Raw genomic sequence first — 26,150 nt, 5'->3', positions numbered from 1 at the left:
AGGTCAAAGTCTTTCTTTGTAAAGTGAAGAGAGACAGGCTGTAATAGCTGTGTTCTTGGTACGAGATTAAATTCACTGTCTCTTGTTCAAGATGAATTGACATAATGGTGCTGTTCCTTGCTTTTCTGGCGTAGGAAAAATAAATGTACTAAAATTCCTTAAAGTTTTATAATTATTTAATTCCTCCTTTGCGGGAATATTTTGGATAAGCGTAACAGACTGTGTTTGATGCGATTCATTTAGGTGAAATTTGAGGAAGAAGGTTTTTGAAGTGTTTCTTGGGTTTTGGAGGGTGTGTGGTGGGGAAGAGTGACTTACAGATAGTCCCCTGCATTCAGAAATATGAAGCCATCTGAAACATATTTTTCAGCTAGATAGTAGCAATCTAAAACTTTTTGTCTAAACCTATGGCAAAAAGCAGAAATCAATAATAAATTATGTGGCGTCTTCCTAGTTTCGCTCTATGTGTGTGTGTTCTCTGTAGTTCAAAGGTTATAGAAATTATAGTAGACAAATTCCAAGTTCAAATAATGCTCCTGGTATTTTGCACAAAATCTTAACACCTTTTTATTTATTTCCATTTCTGCAAGAGTCAAATAAGAGGCTTTTACATACCGAGGCAAGGTTTTTTTAGACTTAAACTTCAGAATATTTTCAATATCTGCAACATTATCTTTTGAATAATAATTACCTCTTATATTAAATTATAAGACAGCAGGATTCAGGATTAGATCTCTGCATATTATTCTAGTGAAGGAAATTATGACAGGGGTCATTTTTTAGAATTATGTAGGAGGGTAAAAGGTCCCAGGCAGCATTAGAAGAGAAGGCGTTTATAATTAAATTGTAATTTAGGCCTATGATTTATAGTTTTCTCAATGAAAAATTTGGTGCTGCAGAGAGATCCTAGGAGGAACTTTAGTGAGATACAACTTAATGAAATAATAAAAAGAAAAATTATTCTGGCACAGACTGTATTATAGTGGTACCGTTAGCACACTACAGTGTAGCTAATGTTCTGTCAGTATTTCCATTATAAATTCTGTTTTCCAGGGTTTATATGTAGGCAGTAAAAATTTGTTTTAGGCTGAAACATGGCATGTAAGGTTTCAGATCAAGAACAATTTTCACAATATATATTTTAAATAATTTAGCTCATTAAAACTTATGGAAGTATTCTAAAACACACGAGTTGTCAGTTCAAGACAAAGACTGCTGCTTCTCCTTTTGTTGTTATTCACGAGTTACAAGAAAACTGTGAGCCTTGTTCTTCTGCCTAATTTGTGCAGTCATTAACGTACATAGGGTAGAAATCTGCTCAGAATAAATACCTACTTATGTAGAAACTTAAGCAGAAAATGAACTATTTTCTATCTAATGTAATGTAACGTGTTTTGGCGTTTCTGTCTTACTCTGCAGAGTAGGCACTGGAATTAAAGCAAGAGCACTTTTATAGTTATTTTTATTAATTAATAGGCTAAACTCCTCCCTACCCTGATAAACTATTATTCTACAGGCAGGAAAGCATTAATACGAGAAGGTTAAATGATTTGCCAAAGGCAATTGAGGTAGGTAGTGACTGATCTGGCAACAGAAGCCATCTCTGACCTGATATACTCTAGCAATAAAACCATCTTGGTGGACTGGTTTATACGCAGGGCTAACAATAGCTCATAGATGTTTTAAAGCCATGTAGCAGGTGAGGAAAAACTGATTTTTATAAAAGATGACTTTAAGATGATGTAGGTTCAAACATTGCCTTTTAGACATGATTTGCTTGGGCAACTTCAGCAGCTGTGTTCCTACAAACTGATTATTCTTAGATATGCAGGTGGCTGGCCTGGATTATAATTATTAAATAGTCATTTTTTCCTGCAATTATTTGAGTTGTGTATACAATCACAGAAGCTCACTGTGCAAGTTTAGTGTGCAGGCTTGAAGACCAGCTTCTGGATTTTACTACACTCAGTCTGAGACACTGGATCAAGCTTCCAGTAGTTAAAAGTTTTTGTAGTAACTTTGAATGTAAGTAAGAACCTGATTCAAAATAAAAATATTTAAATGCCTTCTGAGGAAATGAAACTCATGAATTTGTGTCTAAACACAAAGTGACATTTTCCACATCACAGAAAGAGGCGGATTATGTAACTTAAAGATACACCGCGACTTTGCCCCACAGTTCCATATACAAGAAAAAGAATAAGAGGAAGTAATAAAGGAAAGCTGCTTGTATGGGAAGGGAAAATAATTATTAAAGAAGAAAGACAAATCATGTATGTGCATCTCTCCCGTGCCATCCAGCTGAAATCATTCATCTTTTACCAAGTTCAGCTAACATGGTATAAGCTTAATCTAACGCTGATGCTTATTTGTAAACTGCAGTTACAATTATTAAATGTTGGGGTTTTTTTGTACTCAGATAGCGAACAGCTTCAGAATAAATGTGATGTCGTAAAGATAAGGACATGTAGAGAGAAGCAGCAAGCAAGCAAAATATGATGATGCTATTTGGCAAACATTGCCTGCTAAATTACGAGGGAGGAACAGAAAGATATCATATTAGCAGAATTCTCTCTTAATGGTGTCCCCTCCGACAATTTTGCTGAGAATTCAGAAACTCACTACACATATCAGAACAAGCAACGGGATGGAAAAGTTACGCTAGTTATTTTGGAGGAAACAAAAAAAGCCCAGGGGATTAAACTGGAAGCAGTACGTACTAGAGATGCAAAATAACTACTTTTCTAAAGATTGTTATGATTTGTGTTTTAAACACTAACTTGAAAATTATCCAAATATGTATTTACTTAATACACTGCACACTTCATTCCCAAAATATCCATTTATTGAGAAAACAATAAGGTTTTAAAGACTGTGTATTCACATAATGAGCATTTAGGCATGTTAACAAATAACGTATGTGTTAGAAGTTCTTTAAATATCTTAACAGTAGAAATCATTCACTGGCTTTTGAATAAATAACACAGAGTTTAGCATTTATCTAAATAAAGAAGTTACATGATAGATTTTACTATCTCCAGAGGAACCATTATAGTTTATTGCCAATTTTACACATTTCCAGGATAGCTTTTACTTTTTCCTTTTTTCTATTTCTAAACTAACATGAAAACAGTTGAAGACTGATACTTGAAAAAGGAAATATTTCACCCTAAGCAAACAAAAAAAGAGAGGGATATTTGCAAAGGAAGATTTTTCCTGCAATTTTCTGAACCTTGCAGTAACCGCTGATTATTGAAACGTTTGTTGGAAATCCTGGCTTTCTTCTCCGCGACTCCTCTCCTTCTCCTTGATCCGGCAGAGAAATCACAAGTGTCTGCGCTTGACGCATCCTTTTGTTCGGGAAGGCGCTGTGATCATATACCTCATTTAGCATCTTAACATCGCTCTCGGAGGGAGAAGCAGCAGCCTTCGCTTAGAAAGAAAGTCGCTTTGATAATTAGAATTAGCGAGGCAAGCATCCAACCCGCCAGAACAGGTATTAGGGAGCGTGACCGCACCTGCTGTCCTGACAGGCCGCAGCCAGCGCCGCCCCCGCCGAGGTGACACCGCTCGGCGTGGCGCGGCGTGGGTCGCGGCGCGGCGTGGGTCGCGGCCGCCCTGCCCGCCTCCAGCGCCGCCATTCGGCGCCGCCCGCTCACCACAAAATGGCGGCGCCCCTCAAGCGCCTGGAGAGCTCAGCACTGCCCGCCACTTTCCCGGCAGCCTTTGCGTTACCGCGCAGCGGCTCGGCCCGCCCGCCTGTCGCAGCCCTCGTCCGGGCGCGGCCGCCAGGGGGCGGGGCTCTGCGGCTGCGCGGCCCCGCCCGGCGGCGGCTGGGGCCTGGCGGGCTCGCGGCCCGCTCGGCTGGGCGCCGCGCCGCTCCCCTGGGCTGAGGGCCGCCCGCCGGGCCCTGCCCTCCCGCTCCCCCGAGGGGCCGCCCGCGGAGGAGCGAGGTTGTGTCCCGCCTTCGCGCCCCGCCTCGTGCGCCGGCCGGCGTCTCCAGGCGGTGACAAGTGGTGTAAAGTAAGCGTCGCTGGGAGCGGGTGGCTCCCTCAGGGCGGGGGGAGGGGCCCTGCTGTGGCGGCAGCCGCCCTTAACCGAGCCACGGGCTCTTCGGAAAAACTGGCTTTTGGGTTTCTTCTTCTTTATTTTTCTTCCCGTCTCTGCAAGGAGCTTCTTTGTCAAGTCGCTTAATTCAATTAGAGCGTTCCGCAGAACACCGTTAATTGCCCCGTGCCGTTTTCTGGGTGCTGAGCTTTGATGTGTGGCGTTGGATTCCCAGAAGCGGTGGAAAATCGCAGCAAAAACGTTTCTAGGAGCAAATTAAACCCTGTAAAACGCTACACTTAAGACTCAAGTCTAAGGTGGCTTAGAGTAGATACCCAAAATTAATAGATGTATTTGACCTTAATCTATCTTCCTGGACAAGTTTAATTCTGGCAATTTTTTAATTCTCGAGCTCTTGATTTTGAAACGTTAGCATTCTTTTAGTGTGGATTTTTGTATTTACTTTCACTGTGTTTTTAAAGAAAAGCAAGAATTTCTTTCTGCAGAAATTTACTGGAGTGGAACACCCCGAGACTCTGGACATGTTTAACATTAATTGCTCTTAGTACGTAAATTACTGGTTTTGAGATGAGCTCAAAGTGGGAGCAAGAAGGAGGGAATTAAAAGTCTTTTTTCAAGACTCAAAAGGGGGAGAGAAAAAAAAAAAAGGGAATCTTTTTTGGCGTAATAAGGATATTGTTCATTCTGTGCTTGCAGTCTCCTCTGCTTTGAACGATGCGGGACTCTTTCCGTGATCTGCTGACTTAAAAACTGGTGATGCCCTTGCTGGTTCACACCAACTTGAGTACTAGCTTGTTTAAAATTATTATTGTTGTTTATTATTTGTCTTACATAACCTATGTAGAGTTGTATCTATGGTTAATTGCAAATAAATATTTTAAATATAAAACATGCTAAAGCACATAGTCATATATACATATTTGTAGTACATCCTGATGTGTATTATTATTAGTAATACTAGTTTGGAGAAAAGTAGCTTTATTTTTTTTGGTAGTCAAACTCTTCTTGCCTAATCTTTCTAACCTGTTGCCTTCGGTGCCTGGTTTGATGGTAGTAGCTTTCTTTTCTGTGCCTCAGTTGTGCCAGCAGCCTTGTCCGGGGGTTTTACTCTGCCCTCAAACAACTCCAGGCAAAATCACTTGCAAAACTGTGGCTTTTTACGGATAGGAATAATGACTGTGAGAATTAATGACTGAGAGGACTTAAGACTTTAGGTCAGCTGTGATTTTTCTTAAGTTGATGACAGGAAGAAATGCTTGATGTACCTCTGCTGTCCTCTTTTGAAAACAAAAGGAAACAAAAAGGCATCTTTTCAAATGATAGAAACATACAATAGATTTCCAGAGGAGCTAGTACTAGGAAGCTTGCTTGTTCTATTAAAAACGCATTTCTGATTTTCTAAGAGTTTGGGAGGCAAGGTTTGTGAGGAGATAGCATATCTTTTATATTATGTGTATGATTTGACTGTCTTTCATTCTTTCCCTGTTTACAAGAAAAAAGCTGAAATATAAAAAATCAGACACAACCAGCAATTTTGCATCTCTGTTTTTCATTAATTTAACTTCTTATGCTCACATGAAATAATTTCCAGTTTGCTATTAAAAATGAATGAAACTATCAGTGCTTTAGATTGAAGAAAGTAGTTATGAGACATGCTGATAGTATAGGAAAAACTCCTTGGTTATTAAAAAAAATATCTAAACCGTTTTCTTCGTCCTTCCTACAAGGCTAGTTTTGTGAGCGGGATTCTAACAGAGCGGGAGAACTCGTTGCTTGAGTGCACTTACTTTAGTTCCACATCTTATCCAACTCTAGGAACTTGAACTTGTCATTATCAGACACAGAAGGTCAATGCATTAGCCATGGTACTAGCTCTTTCATGTGGCCTTTCTGAAGAGGAAAAAAACAGCTTTTAATCTTAGCTTTTATAAAATACTGTGTGTACTGGGATACATCCTAACTTGTCATTTTCTCGTGTGTTTTAGTGCTGGGGGATATCTGGAGAGGCTTTATGATGCCACACAAATACACACGTCTGCAGAAGGCCTAATCTGAAGTGAATCTTCTATAAATAATAAACAACAAATAGGCTCCTTTTAGTTATATTAACCCCCAAATAGGTCATGTACGTTTGTTTTAAAGGCAAACGTAACAATAAAGTAAATTCCCTAGGTGGAGAATTTGATGTGTTTGTGCAGATTTTCTGGACATAGTACAAAAAAAAAGCCAACACCTAAATTTTATCATTTAAAATATTTATATATTGTCTTTTAAAAGTCCTGTGTTTGAAATACTGTTTATAATAAACACTGTCCTTGAGAACTAATAGGCACAGTGTAAACACTTGTTCTTTGTTACTGAACTGAAAACTAATTTTAGAAATATAGAAACTTAGTGGTTGGTGTTGTTACCAGAAAAGTTGTCAGCTTTATCAGTTTCCTGTCTCAAAATAATCTTGTTTTTCAGTATCTATGCGGATTTGAACTGTCTTTTTCTTTAAATCGAAACAAATTGGTGCTGTTACCTAACTTGCAAGGCGTATGTACATGGTACATCTATAAGATTAACTTTCTCATAGCTCATACCTAGTTCTCAGACTTAATGTTTGTTCAGTTTGCAAATATAGTAATAGTAAAATGATAGCCTAGACTAGTATAAATTGATGTATGTGGTAAGTCAGTGCTTCTATTAAAATAAAAGCAGGAATTCACTAAAGCGGAGGAGCTGTGAGAAGAAAATCTGATTGCATGAATTTTCTGTAAAATGGCTGTCTTATATATTAGGGGAGCAGATTTTTTTCAGCTTCTGGTCCACGGGGTCTTGTGGTTCCGTGGACTGCTTCTCAGGGTTCTGTGAAAGGTGATTAAGGAAAGCAAGCCTTGTGTCAGTAGGCTTTCACTCTCTAGGCTATGTGCCTCCATTGGAAATATTAATAGGGTTTTCAAATAAAAAAGGCTGAAAAGGCTGCCTAGGTAATCCTTTCAACGCTCACCCTGAATGTAAGTTACCCACAGAATTGGATATGTTAGTTCTACAATATAAAGCTAGGCATATCTGAGAAATAGGTAATTTATTGTGGTTGTTTGGAATTAAAACGGCTATGACATCTGTTGTAATTTTCATACTATTTGTGCCTAATATAATGGTGTTCGGATTTTAATTGGGGTCTTTTAAGTGCTAGTATAATACAAATGATACATATAGGATATCTCACAGGAATATTAGACAAAGGTAAAATGTTAAAAATTGTAGTGCCACGTTTTCCAGCTTGTGTTCTTCTGTGGAGCTAGCTAGAATCTTAAGTTGTGTGTGTCACCCATTGTAATACACATAATTTCTGCTTCCCTATTCATTTTCATCCCTGAGATGCATTGTAAAAGTGTAAATCCATCACTAGATAATTTTCACTTCCATTATTTACAAAAATGAATAGTTAAGCAAGTCATTGTTATTAGTGGGATGCTATTGTTGTTTCACAGAGATAGGGACTGCCAAGGTCTTGAATGATGTACACTTGAACGTTCTTCCAAGATGCTTGTACCTGTTTCGTTTGGGAGGAGTTTTACTCATGTAAAATCAAACAGAAACAATTTGAGTAGCCTCTGAAAAGATAAGAAGTGAAAATGGATATTAATGAACTATTTAATATTCTGCTATGGAAGAGAGGCAGTGATTTTGCTGTTGACATTTTTGCATGGAATTAAAGAGATCTGGTGGTTGTTTTACTCGTCTGTCTTTGTTCCCGAAAGACTTTTCAGTGTCATCAGATTTGGTTTTGTAGCCTAAGAAATGTTTTACAGACATGCACACAAGTAAATTTTTTTTTTTCCATGAGATTTGTTGCTATTCAGAACACCATCCTTTGAGTTAGAAATTTTAATTAACCCTTTAATTCAAGAAATAAAAATTTCCTTGTGTAGTAAGTGTATGGGCTCCATGCTTCACAATTCTGGATAAATTCTTTAAAGAATATTTCTTGCTTATTATTACTTAATATGTTATCTGTTTGTGAGTACAGAAGTTTGCGGTGTAAATGGAACTGTTTAGAGCTGTAGATCTTCACTGCATGGTCTATATTACATGCTTTCTTGCTATGTTCAGGTAAGCATTTACAATTCAAGGTTATGCAGATAGTACTATGGCAGAAATTACATAGGTAGCTGTGGAATTCCTGTCATAGATTCACCATTATATCAGAACTCTACTGGTTCTTTAGTTCTTCAGTAACACCAAGTCTAATTTATACTTGTTCATATGCTAATGCTTACAGTGAATTAGTTGTGGAGGAAGAAGGTTGAGGCAGGGATTCTGGAAGGCTGCGGTTGCAGATTCCCCCCCCCCCCCCCCCCCCCCCCCCCCCCCCGAAATTGTTAACCAGTGCTGATACCGTGCTATTCTTTGCGTGAACTTGTTTTGTGAAGCCTAATATACCCTTGACGGTAGTGCCTTTATCAAACATAGGAGAACCTGTGGAGCCTCTAATAGAGGGATCTATGGAAGTAGTTGTCTCTCTCTCTTTACTATACCCTTTTTGTTGTGCATTATTAGTACAGTCAGTTGCCTTCACTTTTTCAGCTAATGATACTGTAATGTCAGTGGCTTGTAGTGAGACTGGTATTCTTGAGAAACTTTGCTGTGAGTGTATGCAAGGAGATTTACATACTTACAGCATGAATGTAACTATATTGTAACCATTTATATTATTTCATCTTTAGTAAAGTCTTTCATCGTGTGGCTGGTTATTCCATTGTAGATGGCAAAGTAATTTGGGAAGCTTTCCGCAAGTTCTCATTGAATAGTCTTAGACTTTATCACCTTTCTTGTGTTGTTATAGTATGTTACTCACCAAAACGCTCATGACTGTAAAACATCTGATTCTTGTGACTTATCAAGTTTTTCTTACTTACATATGTACTAGCATATTAAAATAATAGGAGTATTCAAATTATCATTGTAACTTGTCCATTAATTTATTTCAAATCAAGTTATTCAGAGGCACAGCACTTAAAGTATTTTGATGTTGACTGAAAAGAAGGGTTAGCAGTATTTAATATTAGCAATTACTGGACCTTTTTGAAAGAGTGTTTCAGTAGCAAAAATACTTTTTTTTTTTTTTTGCTGCAGACCATAACAATAGAAAATGAAGTCAGGCTTCATTTAGTCAGGCTTCTGTTATGTATCTTTATATTTAACTATGAGTTTTAAGGAGTATTATGTAGTAGTTTTCCTCGTTGTTTCTAAGGAATTATTTTGAAAGTTGCTGCATCTTACTCAAAATCACCACCTAGGATTGTCTATTTTTCTCGTGATTCATTTCACTTTGCTTCTCGGATTTCGTATCTAGCTTCATAAAAAGCACTCCTTGAATTTCCAAACTTTTACCTTCCATATTTAAGTTTCTTTTACCTGTCTGCTTTCCTCTCTACCATTTTTGGTGATTAGATTTTCACTTATGCTGTGGCTGCCTAGTCTACTTAGGCCTCTCTGAGCCTTTCTCTTGTCTCGGATTTTCTGTTTGTTTGCATTTTAAGACTCTCATTTTCTGTTTAACATTGTGATTCCTTTAGCCGTGCACAATTTGTAGTACTGTATTAGCAGTTCAGATGCCATAGCTGGGAGGTTGAAGAAACTGTATGACTGCTACAGGTTAAGGATGACTTGAGATTCTTGTCTGCGGTTCTCCTGCTCTGTTTTTTGTGTTGGGAACTGCCTGGTGGAAATGCCTGTCATTATACATGACCTCTCTCATGCTGCGTTTTTCTCTCCTTCCGTTTGGGAAACATCGCAGAAGAGTGACAATGTTTTTACAGCCAAGGTCAGAGGAGCCGGCAAATTCTAGGCATCTAGACCAGAATGTTACGATGTCGGTGGCAAGTGATGTCACTTTTCACTGTTAGAAAAAAAATCTCAGATGTGAATTGAGATTAAAATCGAATATTGTGCATTGTTTATAGGTGACAAGAAACGTTTGAATTGTTTAAAATTGTATAGCTGATTCCGGTACCTGTTTTAGATCATCTTACTCTGCAAACGCTGCAATTCCTTTTCAGCTTTTTTGATTAAGAAATATGTGTCTGCTTTCTGCTTGAACTTTCTTTCCCTTTGCAGATTTTCTGGCCAGAACTAATTTATGGACTGGATGTTTCAGTTCTTAATAATATCTGCATGTTTTAATAGTGAGTTCTGGGGGCCAGGAATGTGGGAAATCAGTAGTTCAGGGAAAACGTACCTTTCAGGTTTTCCTTTGGGTTTGTTTACTTGACAAAGGTTGTTTTAGTATGTGACAGATACTTGAAAGAGATAGCACTTTTTTTTGTGTGGTTAGTTATGCCCTGATTGGCAGATTTAAAAACAAAATTAAAAAACTGTTCTGACACAAAAAAGGAGGAGAGTGATATTGTTATCTGTGTTTATTGCCTCTTTCATGCAATTTATAATGACTGGCCTTTGGGCCTTATCGTTCTGAAAATATTAACTGGCGCTTTCTTCAAAGATATTCTTCCATCTGCAGCTTTTGTTATGTTCTGTTAGCACCTGTTTCTCAATCTCTCTATTAATGTAGTAAGGAACAGAAAGAAGGGATCCACTTGCCTGATAGCTTTCCTTTCCTGCCCCTCAACCCCATACAGAAATACAGATTATAGAAGTAGACATGGGCTGGTATGATTTTTATATGAGGGGAGGAAAATAGTATATGGAGACTAGCACTCTGGGTGGCTATGTCCACACTGTCTTTTGAGCATAAATTCAAAATTATGGTGAGTACAAATTCACCTTGTGTTTGTACTGTTATTTGAGTTGTGTGGTTTTGGTCATACTACAGGAGGTGAAACGGAGTCTGCACCAAACTTAAGTCAGCCTCTGGCTTCCCTTTAGACTGATTGTCCGTGACCTTGGCACTGCTTTTCAAGCCAAGTCTGCTATCACATATCAGAGATTGTTTTGAAGCAATTTCATGTTCTTGATGTTGGGCAGAACAAATAGCTACCCTACCGAGTGTAGAATTTGTATGCTAAAAAGCAGTGTGGTGGTTGAAGACAGCTGAGCTGCTGGCACTGACTTTGCTGCAATGCAGACACCTATTTACTACGTCTCTCAACCAGCGATTGTGGATGCTGGAGGGAACAAGAATGGGCTGTAGGTGACGGCCTGGTTTGCGTGCTCTCTGTGAAGTGAGGCTGGACTAGGCTGTATAGAGAGGCACAGGAAATGACGTTAGATTAGTATTGTGAGCATACCAATAGTATTGTTGTCTAGTGCTTTTGGTATTGTGTGCATCAGAGATGTCAGTATTAGCATGATATGAATATATGCTGGTACGGGGTCAAACAAGTACTTTTTCTAGACTCCTCTCATAAGCTACCTTTACTTTTAGACTAGGAAGGAGGACTATAGGAGAGCTTTTTTCAGTCCAATGGACAAGAAAAACCCGTCTGATTATTCACACCCAAGCCCTGCTAAATTTGTTTTTTTTAAATTTATTTTTGCTAGGCACTTTCTGGATTAATCCTAAACAAGAAGTGGAATTACTGAATCAATGCCCAGGAAGTGATATTACATACTTCAGTCCAGAAGTCCTTCGTATACGGTGAGAAAACCTCTTCCTTTTATATTTACAAGATAAGTTTCAAATCCAAGTATTTAGTAATATTTAAATGAGTTTTGCATAAAAGCTCTCAATTTCTGAGTTTTCAAATGCAGTCTGAGTGTGTGTGAATTGTGGCAATAGTGTCAGTTTAAGATTTTAACACGTAGGTTAGTCAGTTATGTATTTTCAGAACTTTGTTTTATGTTTAAGCATTTTAAAGACCTACAAACAATAATAGCTTTAGCCATAGTAAATAATCTTCATAATTTTTGAGACAGTGGCAGCAGTTAGAGTTCTGCCTGTGTTAATAGCCGCAGGATAAGTAGGTGTGCTCTGTTGGAATAGACATTTTTGCGAGGAGAAGCTTTGTTCCAGGCTCTTACACAGTTTGGGAGGTTAATTTCTGAAAATACAAGATATAAATGCAAATATGTATTGAAAAATATTGAAACAAATGTGTGTATTGGCCGATTGCTTGCTGTGGTATATTGTTTCTGCGATAAGTTTGATGATGATTTAGTCAGTAAAATTTTCTTTTGATTTATCCAAATACAATATGCAATATAACATAGAAGAATATAAGATTTTTTTTTTCCTTCTGTATCTAGTACTAAGTACACTTTATTTCTGTCATCAGTGTTGTGGAGAACTAGTTGCACAGACAAATTTTGGCCAAAAGAACTTGAATTTTGCAACAAATAATATAGAAGGCCTCCCTTTATGTTAGCAGTATAGACAGATTTGTGAAATTGTAACAGCAAGTTGTAAATGATGTATGAAATGAAAAACTCTTGTCTGATGCAGAGAGCAGGGACACCCAGTGCCATCTATGCAGTCATTGCTGTAGAGAGCTACTTGTTGTGATGTTATTTCAGACAGTTGCCAGCTTCTAATTTTTTAAAAATTCTTATGCTTCTATTTGAAAAAAACGCATATCTTTATCAGAAATAAAAACTTGTCAGAAAAAACATCTCTGAAGATACTGCATCAATAAATACTCTTAGGAAGCTTTCTAGATTTTTGTACGTTTTTGTTTGAGCCTAAACAGCATAACTTTACAGTATGACAGATGGGGAGAGTCATATGAGGATGAGAATACTTTCAGCTTTCGTAAAGTGAGAATTTTGAAAGTCTGAATGATAGGATTCGGAAGAAGAGAGTTTAGGAGTCCATTGAAGTAGGTTGTTTTTTTTTTTTTTTGAGCGATCTAGTGGGTTTTGGATCTAGCATGGAGGTAAGACTCCTATCAAATGGGGTTTCAGGAGTCCAGGACTAACTCAGCCAAAAAAACCTCAATTAGGAGCACGGACAGAGTGTCATTCACAGGTGAGGGATGGTGGAAGATTGGGCCTGAATGGGCGGAACATCAGGATGGAGAGAAGGGCTTACGGGACGGGAAAAGATAAAACCTGAGAAGACAGACAGATGGGAAAAGTCTTGGAAGAAGGGCCAGGTTGAGGACACCCAGAGATAGAAGGCTTGCGGAAATCATAGTAAATTCTTGTCTAAATGGAAATCTGGAACCTATGTTTCCTGTTTTTTCTTGTCAAAACTAGCTGTAAAATCCAGTATATTTGATCTTTTTCTTGCTAACTACATGCACAGTAATATATCAGAGTTTTATGGGGTGTGTCATCTATTTGCACGATAGCTACGTAGTGCTAAGTCTTCAATAGAGTTTTCAGCATGTTATTCAGGTTTTCTAGATATCCAGGCTTTTCTCCTGCACTTAGTGCCCCTGTAGGACTAATGAGATTATTTCAATTAAAGCATACACACAAGGATCCCAAGTAACATTGTCCTGGTAACTGGAACATCTGTATTTCCTAGCATTTCAGTTTGACTACATCTGTGTCATTCTTAAAGTTTTCGAACGACATTTTATTTAGGGAGTGTGGGACTAGGAAACTATGTACATACAAAATATAGAGAATTACGTGTATTCATTGTGTGACTTGATGCAAGAACAGTGCCTAGGTAAGTAAGCATGAAAAGCCTCTATCGGGGACAGTGCTCATAGCCCAGCTGAAACATTTAAAAATATTTGGTGTGCTCAGAAAGACAAAGCTTGGAATTACTTACCTTGAAAAAGTGTTTTCCCATGACACCTGAAAGTCAAAAAAGCAAATTCTGCCTAGGCTCTTTCCTGAAAACATTAGCTTCTCCTTTCTTAAATAGATGTTAATCTTACCGCCCAAGTACATGAATTTACACCTCATTATAGGCTTTTGGTCACATTAGAAATTATATATTAATTAACTTTTTTATCTAAATTGAAAAAAATCCATTAAAATTCTTTAAAACCGTGAGAAATTGTAGTCTAGCAATGTCAGACAGTTCTTAGTGTCTTTTCATTAGTGGTTTCCCTGATCACTTGGATGCTTTCGTACTGCTAAGTCTTTCTCATTTTCCCTATATAATGTTTCAGATAGTAATTGTACAAGAGTACAAAAAAACCTGCTATGCTTTTCATTTTAAAAGCTTTCCTATGGCAGAAAATCCAAAAATTTGACTCTGATAGGACATCCATGTCAAACATGTATCAAATGCACTTCTTTCTTTAAAGACAAAAAAAAAACATGATGAGTTACATTTTGCTGGATGGAAATGCTCCTCCCATTCCCCCCACCCCTGAAATCTTGGAAATCTCAAAGCTGCAAAAGGGTTTCTTTTATCATTTATGATTCATAAGTGGATCAGTGTTATTAAAATCCACAGGAGCCCTTTGTTCATTTAGTCAGTCAAAGAGCTGTCCATCAGTCACTGTTCTTTGCAGGAGCATGCTTTTGCAGGTTTCATCTGTTTATTCAATAACCCCTTGGTGTAAAACCTAAACTAATTATACCACTGAAGTACTAAGATTGTTATTAACTGTAGAAGATTCTTGCATCTTAGTTATATAAACATATCAAAAGTGATCCCTCAAGCAGAGGAAGCAAGTTACAGTCCTCTTTCCGCACTGAGTATTTGCATGTTTATGTTTCCAGTCCTCATATCATGTAATTTTGCTGTGTTTGTAAATTGATAGCGGTCAAGGTTTTTTCCATTAATTTTGAAAACAATTAACACTAGAAGGAAAATAATTTATATATTGCAGTATAAAATTTCTTAGAAAGGAGCAAATAGTATTTGGAGAAATTGAAAGTTCTTTCATAACTCTTGCTTTGTTCTTTACCTTAATTTTTTTTTATATTTTCATGTTTTTCTGTTCTCTAGTACATGTACTTCCTAACAGCTCTGTTGTTCTACTGTCCTCATGCAAGCCACCATTTCAGTGGTTAGAGCAAAAAAGAGATTATAAGTTGCAGATGACAGCATGTGGATGACTTAAAGCCAGCATCTAATTTGTTTGTTTTCAAGATGGTCAGTATTGCCCTTTTCTGAGTTTCTTAATACTATTTTCTTCTTTCAGTGATTGGACCATCGGAATTGCCTGGCTGATCGATCTAATCTCATTTGCCATCTTAGAACAGGTGTGCAAAACGCAAATAGTGAAGTGATGACTAATAACTTAAATTAATGTTGGATCATGCCTTCATATTCCCAATGCTTTTAATGCCCCCTTTTCTCCGGCTTTCCCAAGCGAGGATCCCAGTCTGTGCTTCTGAGATTTCTTTCTCTTGTCACATACATCCAAAGTCCATGCTGCAGTTCTCGAATATAGCAGCGTGTTCTCTGCCTCTCCAGTTCTCTGTGTAATTCAAGTCCCCTACTTTGCTGAAGATGAGGTTCAGAAACGTTTGTAGGCACTATCGAGCAACTTGCTGCTGGCTGCTTTGGTAGTGTGTTATCACTGTAGATAGCAGGAGCTGGCCTGCCAGGGAGCCTGGCTGCCAACCACCTGCTGCATGGTAAATACTCATGCAGCAGCTGATTGCGGTGGCTGTTTACCATGAATCAGCCTTTACAAACCGCAGCTACCGCACATTTGGTTGTGGTCCGGTCCCATACCTGCCATTTGGCTGGGACATGGTGCTTACGATTTCTGGCAGCCGATTCTCTGTGGCTATGCCTTTGCAGTGTCTGTTCAGTTCAGAGTAGGCAGTCATACAGTAGTCGCTACTGCATATAGCTTAAGAGCAGGCAGCAAAAGCTGGTCTGATCAGTGTTTATGGTATCTTAAGTCTCCCCAGCTCCCTCCCTCCCTCCCTTCCCTCTTCAGCAGTACTTTACAACTCCTTCACACTTAAAATGCTCGTCTCCTCAAACTTGTCATGTCCCAAACTCCCGTATTCTTGTGTCATCAGCAGAAAAAGAGTTCTTGCACCCCACACCCCTGTAGGCAGCCCATCACATGAATGGCCAAGATCAGCAGTTGGGAGCTGCTGATGTCATCTTTCAGCTGCTTAGCCACTCTGGCTCTGCTTATACACAGCGAGGAGAAAACCGAGCATGAGGTTTTTTTTTTTTTTTTTTTTTTGTTCTCCCCTTACTCTCTTTACCTCAAGTCTTTGGTCACATTATTAAATCTCTTTTGTGTCTTGATCTACTAATCTGTAATTTACTCTTTGTTTTAAAATGTATTGAAATCTATAGATGGCAGTTACTGCTTTTTTACTCTTGCGTCTTGTTTCAGATATTCTTTTGTGTACTAAAAAATGTTGTGTTCTTACGAGGAATTTGTTCTTCATCCCAGATGATAATTTTTTGGCCTTGAAAGTTGAAACTGAAGGTGTTATGTTTATGCTGTTTTGTTATCTACAAATGTAGATAACAAGTAGCCTTTGCTTTACTGGAAATGCATCATACTGGAATGCATGTACTGCAGAAAAGATAGAAATTGTGGGTAAACTGATAGTTGCATGGCAATTGTGTGGTAGACTGGTGAAAAAAGCATTTGTCCTATCCATAGTATTGCTTCTTAACTATTTGTTGTTAAAATTATTTGATGCAAGAGAGCTCTGCATGGTTAATGCAGAGCATTTGATACTGACTCCTGAACTGGTTTTGGCTGAATTTGGTTGTGGATGTGTAAATCTCTAAAAACATAATAGAAGTAGTACTAGGAATTGTGACTTTAATTTTCTAGCATGGAAAACAAATGCTGCTAATAAAGGAAAAACAGTGTTTACTGCCTGTGATAGCCACTAGTTTCCTTCATCTGACGGTCATTTAGCTTAGCTTCTTGGCAGTTGTTTCAGTCTTCACTTGTGTAAATGTCAGGAAGTTTGTAAATGAGCCGCTTATAGCAACATACAAACCCTTACGTTTGTTTTAAACGAAATAAAAGTAGGTCTCCTACTCTATATCTGCTTTATTTCAAAAGGGAAACTTTGAAAATTAAGGAAATTAATTGATGACATTATCTAGACTGATGAACATAAGAACTCGGGTGTTGAAAAGTCAGGAAATGTATTTTAAGTCATCTGGAATTTGCATCCTATGCAGAAGGAAAAAACCTGTAGGAATGGGCTGTCAGCCTGATTGGAAGAAAAATCCCATCTCTAAAAACAAACCAAAAAAAAAACCCCAAAGAGTAATGAGAAATCAAAAAATAATGGGGAAAAGGGACTGGTCAGCACAGAGAGGTTGTGAATGGTGAAGATCAAATGGAAGCGAACAAAACAAGCTAGAGTCTTTGCAGAAAAATCATCAAGGCAAATAGTCAAAGGTTCCGTAGTCCCCTGATTAAAAACAGAAGAACTAGAAGAATGTTAGGATGGGGTTAAGGATAGCTCAGGCTTGTTCAAAACTTAATGGGTAATTTGCAGTCTTCAAGAAGGACAATGACATTGATTTTGGAGGGAGAGGCAGGATGTCTAAAGGATGTAAGGTATTGGAATGGAAACAATTATATTAAGAATGAAGAGAAATACTAAAAAATGATAATTTGCGTCTAGCAAGGGTGACAGTAGTTTCCATCCAAAAGTTCTGAAAGTACTGCCACATAGAGCTGTAGGTTCTGTCTTACAAGACTGGTTTTCTTTAATATAAAAAAGGGAAATATTACAGCAAAATATAGGAAAGAATTAAAGACAGGAAGCTGAATGGAAAAGAGAAAATAATGAATTTGGCAAAGATAGATTGTTCCAGAAAAATTTAGGATCTTCCTCTAGGACTAAAAAATAATATTAATAAAAAATGCTTTAAACTTAGCATGGACGACTACTGAAATTGGACTGAGGACCCAGTGCTGAGAGAAACTGTTAACAGAGTGAAAGTCTGGGCTGTTAAATAGGAAGAACTGGATGATGTTGAAGAAGTAATAAAAATAAGGTGAAATGTAATTATACAAAGTACAGATAGCTTCTAATAAGAATAACTTTCGCTGTAAGCTGGAAGTATGCTATTTGCTAGAGATGTGGATGTGTTGACTGACAACAGTATGGCTGGGAGCCGACAGCATGATGTGCTAGTGAAAAAGCCAAGTGCAACCTGAAGACACGTGAAGAAAAAGTAATTCCAGAAAAGTTAGCAAGATACTAGTGCTCTTGTAATAGCAACTGGTAAGAACCCGTCTGTTTATGGAGTGACATCGGGACTATCTTTAAGCTGGAAAATAAACAGTGCATAGGGGATTTCTACATCTGATCATTACTCGGAGGTGTAGCCATTAACAGTGAGTCAAGACTTTTTTCTTCTTTTTGCTTAACAAGGACAGTACGGTAGGTCATTTCTCCTAACGATGCCCTCTGAACATACTCTATGCAAGTGATTCAGTAATCTGACAAATAGGAAGAAGAATATTATGAAGTGTAAGATTACTTTTTTTTTTTTTTCTTAACTTAATATGTAGAGATGCTCGGAGACTGGTAACAGGTGTAAGAGTAAAGCGGTTCTTGAACTCCTAGCTAAATTGATATACCGATCAGAATGGCTTTTCCAAAAGGAGAGAAGAGTCCCACTTTGCTTGGACTCCATCTTTCCTATTTTGCTTTTTCAGAAATAGAAGATTAAAAGTGTTTGCACCAATGTGATAAAATGTTCCTGCGATATTCTGTGGTATTTTCACATTGAGTTGCCAGCAAAATGAAGTTGTTTGCTTTCAGTGATGCTTTGTTTTTGACCCCTTTTTGTGAATTCTCAGAGGAAAGAAACATATTCCCATCTTTTATAGTAATCAAATTTATCTGGCATCTCTCAGCCTTTTGCATTACTTATGCTACAGTTGGCTAGCCTTGGGAAGGCTTTAGCAGGTTTATTTATTTATTGTTCTAAAGTGAAGGTTTTTGACTTGAGGTCCCCACATAATCCTAGGGGACTTGAAGGGAAAAACTGAAAGTGCTTTCTGCCGTTATTTTGATACAGTTATTTTCTGTGTAAGTGTAGAAAAAACCAAAAAACTGAATGAAACTCCATGCCCCGAAACTCCTAAACAAGTATTCAGATACTGAGAGCGCAAAGGAGAAAAATTTCATTGTCTTAGCCGCACTGTAAATGTTTTCATTGTTGTCTTGAGAAGGTCAGTGAGGCTGATGTCACTGCATTTAATTTCTGGGAGAAAAATAAGTAGAAGTGTTTCATAATTGTGCAAATGTGCTAATGAAAATTCTTAGACATGTTTAATAGCTTTTAATGTGCCTGTATGTTTAGTAAATTGCATCACAACCTGTGAATGTTAGCTATGTAGGGCTAATTGCTGTGAGACTGAAAACACGCTTCACTCTTAACTGAAATGAGAGGGGTATGGCCTGTTCTGTACTGTTGGAGCCAGGCAGCTTCTGTAGTTCATGTATTCGGTATTCTGCTGTAAAGCCTTGTGAAAAATAGCAGTTGTCTGTTCAGAAAACATAGACAGAAATTCAGCATAAGTAAAATCGGCCCTTGTCCTGTTGGTTGGTCACATTAATGGGAAGCAAATAAATTTTTTATAAGCAAGATACAGGGGATCTACAATACATATATGTATGTATCTGAGATGCCTAATCAGCAAGCGCTCTTTTCTCTCTCCTCAATCAGACTGGACTTTGTGCTAACCATCCTGACTTATAAAATTTCAAGCTTCTTACAGACCCAGAGTCTACAACTGGCTTATACTTGTTTAACATGCTTTGCCAAAACTGAAAGAAAACACATTCCTGCCCGAGTTTTTCTGTAAGTGAAGTAAGCATGAAGCATCAAGATTTGAATGTATGAAATAGAAACTTTGAAAGTGCCCCCATGGCATACAGCAGAGATTAAATGAAATCGAAGCACTGACATCCAGATGGGTAATTTTTTTTAGTTTAAAGGTAAAACAATTGCAGTGCTGCACGTGCAGCTTGATTCTACTGACAACAGCCAGCGAGGAAGGAAGCAGAAAGGAGTTGACGGTGTTTCAGCAGGGAAGAACTGTGTGTACTGCACACACTGGGTTTTATTGGGTCTCGCAACAGACAACTGCTTGCCTTAGAGATTTCATAGAAGGTATGAGATATGCAACACTTAAGTAGTTTAGTTAATCCTGAAAAGCGTAGATTGTTCAGTAATGTAATGCCTTTTAAAATATTATTTGTGTAAATACGTAGGAGTGCATCCCATTTTGAAATATTTTCTCCCTTTTCCAAGGTGCCTACTGTCTAAGTGATTTTGCACTTGTGCAATGAACAGGGAGTTTTCAGTCATCACAACTTTGATCTTGGCGTTGAGTAGATTCAAAAATGAATGCAGCTTGTGTAAGAAGTCTCGAACACTTCACTCAGGAACGTTTTTGAAGATATAACCTGTGGTATTGACTGTTACAATCTTGGGCAAAAAAAAGAGCTGCTTTTATAATAAAACACAAGGTTCACTTAGAAAGCATATTGCACTAATACTAAGTTGAAGTGCGAACTGAGGACAGAAAATTCAGAGTTAAGTCAGGCTGTCAATCAGAAAGCTTGAAGAGTATCAGCAGAGATGTGAGAATAGCGCATACTATTAGTCTTATGCCTCAGCTCAGGGTAGTATCACCTTAATTTTTGTGTGCGTATGTGTGTGGTTTAAAATAGATTATCCAGGCTATTCTTTAAATTAGATTTAGACAGAAGTAAGTTATCGGGAGGCAAAAAAAAGCAAAGAGAGGTAGATCTACATAAAAATAAGGCTTCTGTTGAATGTGCTTAGTTTGTCTTAATTTTCTGAAAGCCCATTTCTTCCCCTAGAATGCCCAAGGACCACTTTCTACTGCATGGCAACTTTTTTTAACTTCTGTTTCGATTGCTGTTGGTTCATCAGTTTATTTCTGTATTTGAAAAAAATGTGGATCGTAAAGGAGGTAAAGCTGTACTAGGCATATCATCAATTATTCTCCTTTCAGATATGATTTATTTGACTAACAACCTTAAAAGCTTTGATTTAATTTTATTTTATGCTCATGAAATCCACAGAAGGCTGACCTAGCCATTCTTCTCCTCTTCTACTTTACAATCCCCAGTGGTATTCCCCCTTAGATTCTATGATTCTATGAAATTTTTCTTAGAGGAGTAAACTCTGATAGTAAGAAAATGTTCGTGTTACGTTTTAGAGATCCGTACCAGTGTAGATGGATTTTATTGGGGAAAATCAAACGCTTGTCACCTAAACTGCTAATTATGTTTGATGAATGTATGGTATATATTTAATGCAAAGAGAATTTAGGAAATAATATACCTTGTGTAATTACAGCAACTGAGCTACTTCCATCAATCTAATTTTTCTGATTCAGGTTCATTTGCATTGTATTATTTGTATTAAATGAGCTTTCAGTGGAAGCCCTGCTCTCTCTTAAGAAGAAGGATCAAATACTGAAAAATACGTCAACCTGCATAAATCCAGTTTGCATATCACATGCATCATGCATGGCTGCTCCATGGAAATAGAAGTGCATACACATTCATAACAGACATGCGAACATGCACAAACATGGCCATTTCACATAGGTAAAGGTAGCAGCTGAAAAAGATGTGCCTTTACATAGCAAAAAAATATGCAACTTCCCCTTTTCCTTGGTTGTCTGTACTTGTGCACGTGGCTGGTTGTAACTGCAGTAGTTACAAACTGTCATCCTCGGTACAACAGAAGAACTTGGTGCAGTGGAGTAGGTTCTGAAACACCCTCTCACTAGGAAGTTGTTTATATATCATAAGCAGTATTTTTTAAGAAAAGAACTTTGCTTTCTCTGGTAACACTAGTTTGGAAAGGTCTAGGTTGCTGTAACCTGATCCTATGCTCTGTTCTCTGATACTTTGCAAATAGTAGACAAATCGTCTTCTGAGCAATTTTAGTGAGGTCGTATCTGTTATTCTGTCTGTTCTGTGCCTCTCTCGCTCCCATAAAATGAAATAAATGTATGATTGGGACGGGTGGGATGAGAGGTAAAAATGATGGTCATGTGTATTTTGATAGTTTCTGCATCGGAAGTGGAATTTTGTGCGTTTCTACCCATTAATGGGACTTGTCCAACTTCACACAACGTGCTACTTTTCTGACAGTTTTCCTGATCTGATCACTCTGTTCTCCCCTCTCCCTGCCATCCATTTTTGGCCCAAAACTGCCGTTGCTGATCCGGTGCCTGTTATCTGTGATCTTAGTATCCCAGAGATAGAGTAATTGTGTAACGGTAACTAGCATATTCTTCTCCTTCTATACTTTTATATCTTTGCACATTTTCTGTCCTGTACATCTTTGTACTACTTTTGTGCTGTCACTTTTTTCATCATAATGCACTGTTGGAAATCTCTTGTCTGATATTTAGTGAAAAAGATCTGTGCTTCCCTCCTTTTCTTTTTCCCCCCTCAACTTCCAAGTTTCAGCTTTTTTTAAAAAAAAAAAAACATATTGTTAAAAGCGAAATCTTATTATTTATGTAGTCGTAACTTAAAAATTATGAAAGATGAACTTTAGTGTATATACAATTTTATTTGATCCTTTTTTTGTTGTTACCTGTCCACTTGCATGGTTAATTTTCCATTTGTTGCTCCAGAATGGATTTACTCTTAAAAGTGCAGCACTGATATCACACTAATAATTTAAAGAGTGAGAGTCAAAATAATGCAGGTAGAGGAGAGGGGGGAAAAAAAAAAAAACGTTTTCAATTGTGAACCCTTTTATCTAGTATCTGGATTTGTTTTCTGATGCTACCGTATGCGATGATACTGAGACATGCAAAATAGTCATGCAGCATGTCTCATGCATTTTCCCTTTGATTTGAAGTTGTTCTCCCTTTCGTGTTTATTTAGGTTCACTTCTAAATACTCACAATCATAATATTTATAATCTGTTAATTTGTTAATTATATTATGAGGTGTTATTTTATACACAAATAAAGTGTGTTTGTAAATGTCTGGAAGAGAAGCTTACGTTTGTAAGTTGTGCTTGACAAGGCATTTGTAAGTAAATGGTGAGTGGCCAGGGCATACTTACTGGGAGAGGGTTAGATTATTTCCTGCCAGTTTCTTCCCATCATAGCCCCTCTTCATTTTTGATCATCTCCTTTCCGTAGTTTATGAACGTATTAGCTTTAGTAACAGGAAAGATTGCATCCCTTGATACAGTGGTAGCATATACATAGAGATGGAGAACTGAAAGAAGGAAAGGTAAAGAAATGTTTTTAGCTCATCAGAGACCCGCTTCCTGGTAACTGTAAAAAATCATATTCTGCATAGTATTTGTTCAGCTTTAGATGGTCCTCCTACAGGCAGAACCTTCCAAACCACTGATTCTTTAAATACCATGTATCCTCATATGTGTTATATTAGTTTGTGTCGATAAGCGTCCCTTCTGAAAGGGACAAATAATTAAATGGCCACTGATATTTAGGAGTAACAAGGAATGTAAGGCAGCTAAATTTGCCATCGCAAAGTCTTGTTGCATAATACAGATATTTGATTGTGAGAGAGCAGCAAATATTCAGCTTGAAATAAAAGAGTAAAAAAGAAATGGGTAAAGAGGAAGAACAGAAAATAAAAGAAGCTACTAGTATTGTATCTTAACTGAAAGGCCAATAGTGAGCTATCAATTTGTGGCATCCCTAAAGTGGGATGCAAATTTCAGATGGATGGTGAAGAGATTTTGTGCAGGGCAAGGTTGTGGATTGTGGCTATGTTGCTGTCCTTCAAAATAACTCAGTACCTCTTTGTATCTGGAAATAACGCTTTCCTGAAGAGAGCATTAGTTACACCTACCATATCAGTATAATAGATTAACATCCTACTTTACCCTGAATCAAAGAAATGTTGATAATACAGAGAGGTTATGACTTTTCCCTGGTGTTCAGTGTTGCTTCCCTCAGTTACCTTATATGGGACTCTTCAAAAGCAGAAATTCCTGCTAAAATATATCCTTCAGTATTTTTAAAAATGCACACAGGAATCTTGAGCATTATAGTGTTAATGGCTGTTAAAGGATTGGAAGTCATTTGAGGAATTTGTTATGAAGCAGCTGTCATTTGTCCTTTGGAAACACATGAGACAATAAGAAGAAACAAAATTCAGAGTTTTAATTTGTCAGGTGACTATTTGTTAAGATCCAAACCACCGTATAAGTAAAATAAAATAACCCATATAACTGTAAGTTATTACTACTGTCCTGGTTATACATTCCTTTAAAACAAGACCCTTTTGCAACAGAGAAAAGTTGAACAGTTTCTCAAGTTAATTTTTTCAGAAAGTTGCAATAAGTTGTGGAATATGCACAGGTTAGTTATAGTTGCAGCAGTTTCCTTTAAATGACTGAGGCTTTGATTACTTCAAGATAAGTGGAAGGTTTTCTGTATAACTTAATTTAGTGTAACGATCAATGTTAATGGATAAAGACTTTTTTTCTCCCTGAAATAATTGCAATTCATTAAATCCAATTCATTGGCAAAAGGCTGTAAGCTGATGGTAAACTCTTAAGTCTTGGGACTAGTTAATAATTTCTCAGTTCTGTGTACCAAGTGCATCAATCCTGTGGAAAATAAAGAAGCAAGTAATTTCCATTAGTTTAATGGAATAATGTCACAGTTTCTCTGGTGTGTAATAGCTACATGCTTTATTTGGAGAATAAAATATTAAGATACTGTTAAGAACTATATATGGTTGCTGCTATTGGAAAAAAGTCATTTATTACATTTTTCAGATGTAAATAGTTGTTGTTAAGCGTTAAAATTCTTCCAAGAGAAATCTGAATTAAAAAAAAATAGAAACACGACAAATTTGCAGTTGAAAATAAAACGTGGAAAATAATCTAGTCACCTAGGTCAGATGGCCAGTAAGAACTTGAATTTTTTCAAGTTTCTTACTAACTTGCATCGACTTTGGTAACATGCATATTTGATCATAAAATTACTCAGTTCCACTTGGCAACCTAATATATTCTCTCAGTGATAATTAGAGTGCACGTATTTCAGTTGTCTGCTACACCAAAGCAAGGAACTTCATAGTCTGCTAACTTTTCTTTGGCAGTGGGCTGCTCCAAATACTACAGAGGAACATGCAAGAAACTCGGTAAGGTGCAACTAATGGATTATTTCATTGACAGTGGATCTTAAGGCCAGAAGGGAGAGTGTAAAATCATCTCCTCTCGACAATCCTGTGTAACAAATGCCATTAAAATTAGCCAGGTTAATTCTGTAATAAACCTACAAACTTGTGTTTAAGCAGTGTATCTTGTGCTGTTGCAACTTGTTTTCCTATGGATGCTTAAAGACATGAAGAATCTGTCATTTTCATTGGCTATTTGTTCTACTGTTGAATCAAATGTTAAAATGTATACCACCTTGTTTAAATTTTCTGAGCTTCGGCTTCTGATGGTTGGTCCTTGTTACGGATTTTTTGAGGAGATAAAGGGTCTTTTACTGTCCAGTATTGATGCTATATGGAGGTACTTTCATACCTTTATATTTTCTTTTTGATAAGCTAGATGTGATTCAGCTCTTGCGTCTTTTGCTATAAGTCTTTTCTTTAGCTCTACGCTGTTCCTTCTTGAGTTTTTCAACAGGCTTTTGCAATTGAATGCCCCAGAACCCGGTGCCTTGTTCTAACATTGGTCTCACCAACACCATACGCAGACAGAAAATTGCTTTCCTATTCAGTTTTTCCACAGACAGCATTAGCCTGTTTTACCAGAACATTACAGAGGGATCTTCTCCTGGATGGTTTCATCTCTGTAATTCTGAAATGCTTTCTTTTTTTATTCCTAGGTGTAATAATTGTTTATTTGACTATTTTAAATTATATAACATTTGAATTGATCCTGCTTATAAGAAGTTCCTACCATGATGAATAAGACTGCTGTCTTCTCATAGCTTTTACCATTCCCTCAGACTCTGTGTTATCGACAAGTTTTTTCAGCAGTCCTTCACAAAAATACTGGAAAGCGTTTGACCCACAACTGATCCCTGTTGGTTCCTAACTAAAACACCCTCCGACGATTACTTAGAAAAATACTTTTTTAGATCTGTCAGTCAGCTAGTTCTGGCTGCATTTAACCTATGCTTCATTAGCACGTTCTAGCGTGAGTGTTATCATTTGAATGTCTTGCTGTGCTACAGAAATAAGATAGAACTTCATTCTTTTCAGTTACCGTGAACCAAACTCATCTGATGGGAGGGTGTAAAGAAGATGGGGCCAGACTC

At 37.5% G+C, this 26,150-nt stretch overlaps 1 protein-coding gene across 2 annotated transcripts in view; it reads left to right on the top strand.

Annotated features, from left to right (window-relative positions):
• The window catches only part of ZFHX3 (zinc finger homeobox 3), a 752,695-nt gene that overhangs the window by 259,893 nt on the left and 466,652 nt on the right, over positions 1-26,150 (top strand). For both annotated transcript variants that reach the window (XM_068955804.1, XM_068955803.1), the window contains one exon: positions 11,560-11,656. The gene's annotated coding sequence lies outside the window, so the exon portion shown is untranslated. The remainder of the gene's footprint in view (positions 1-11,559; positions 11,657-26,150) is intronic.

Source organism: Struthio camelus, chromosome 10 (assembly GCF_040807025.1).
Source record: "Struthio camelus isolate bStrCam1 chromosome 10, bStrCam1.hap1, whole genome shotgun sequence".
In the NCBI taxonomy this organism is placed as follows: Eukaryota; Metazoa; Chordata; class Aves; order Struthioniformes; family Struthionidae; genus Struthio; species Struthio camelus.
This window is presented reverse-complemented; position numbering and strand designations above follow the sequence as displayed.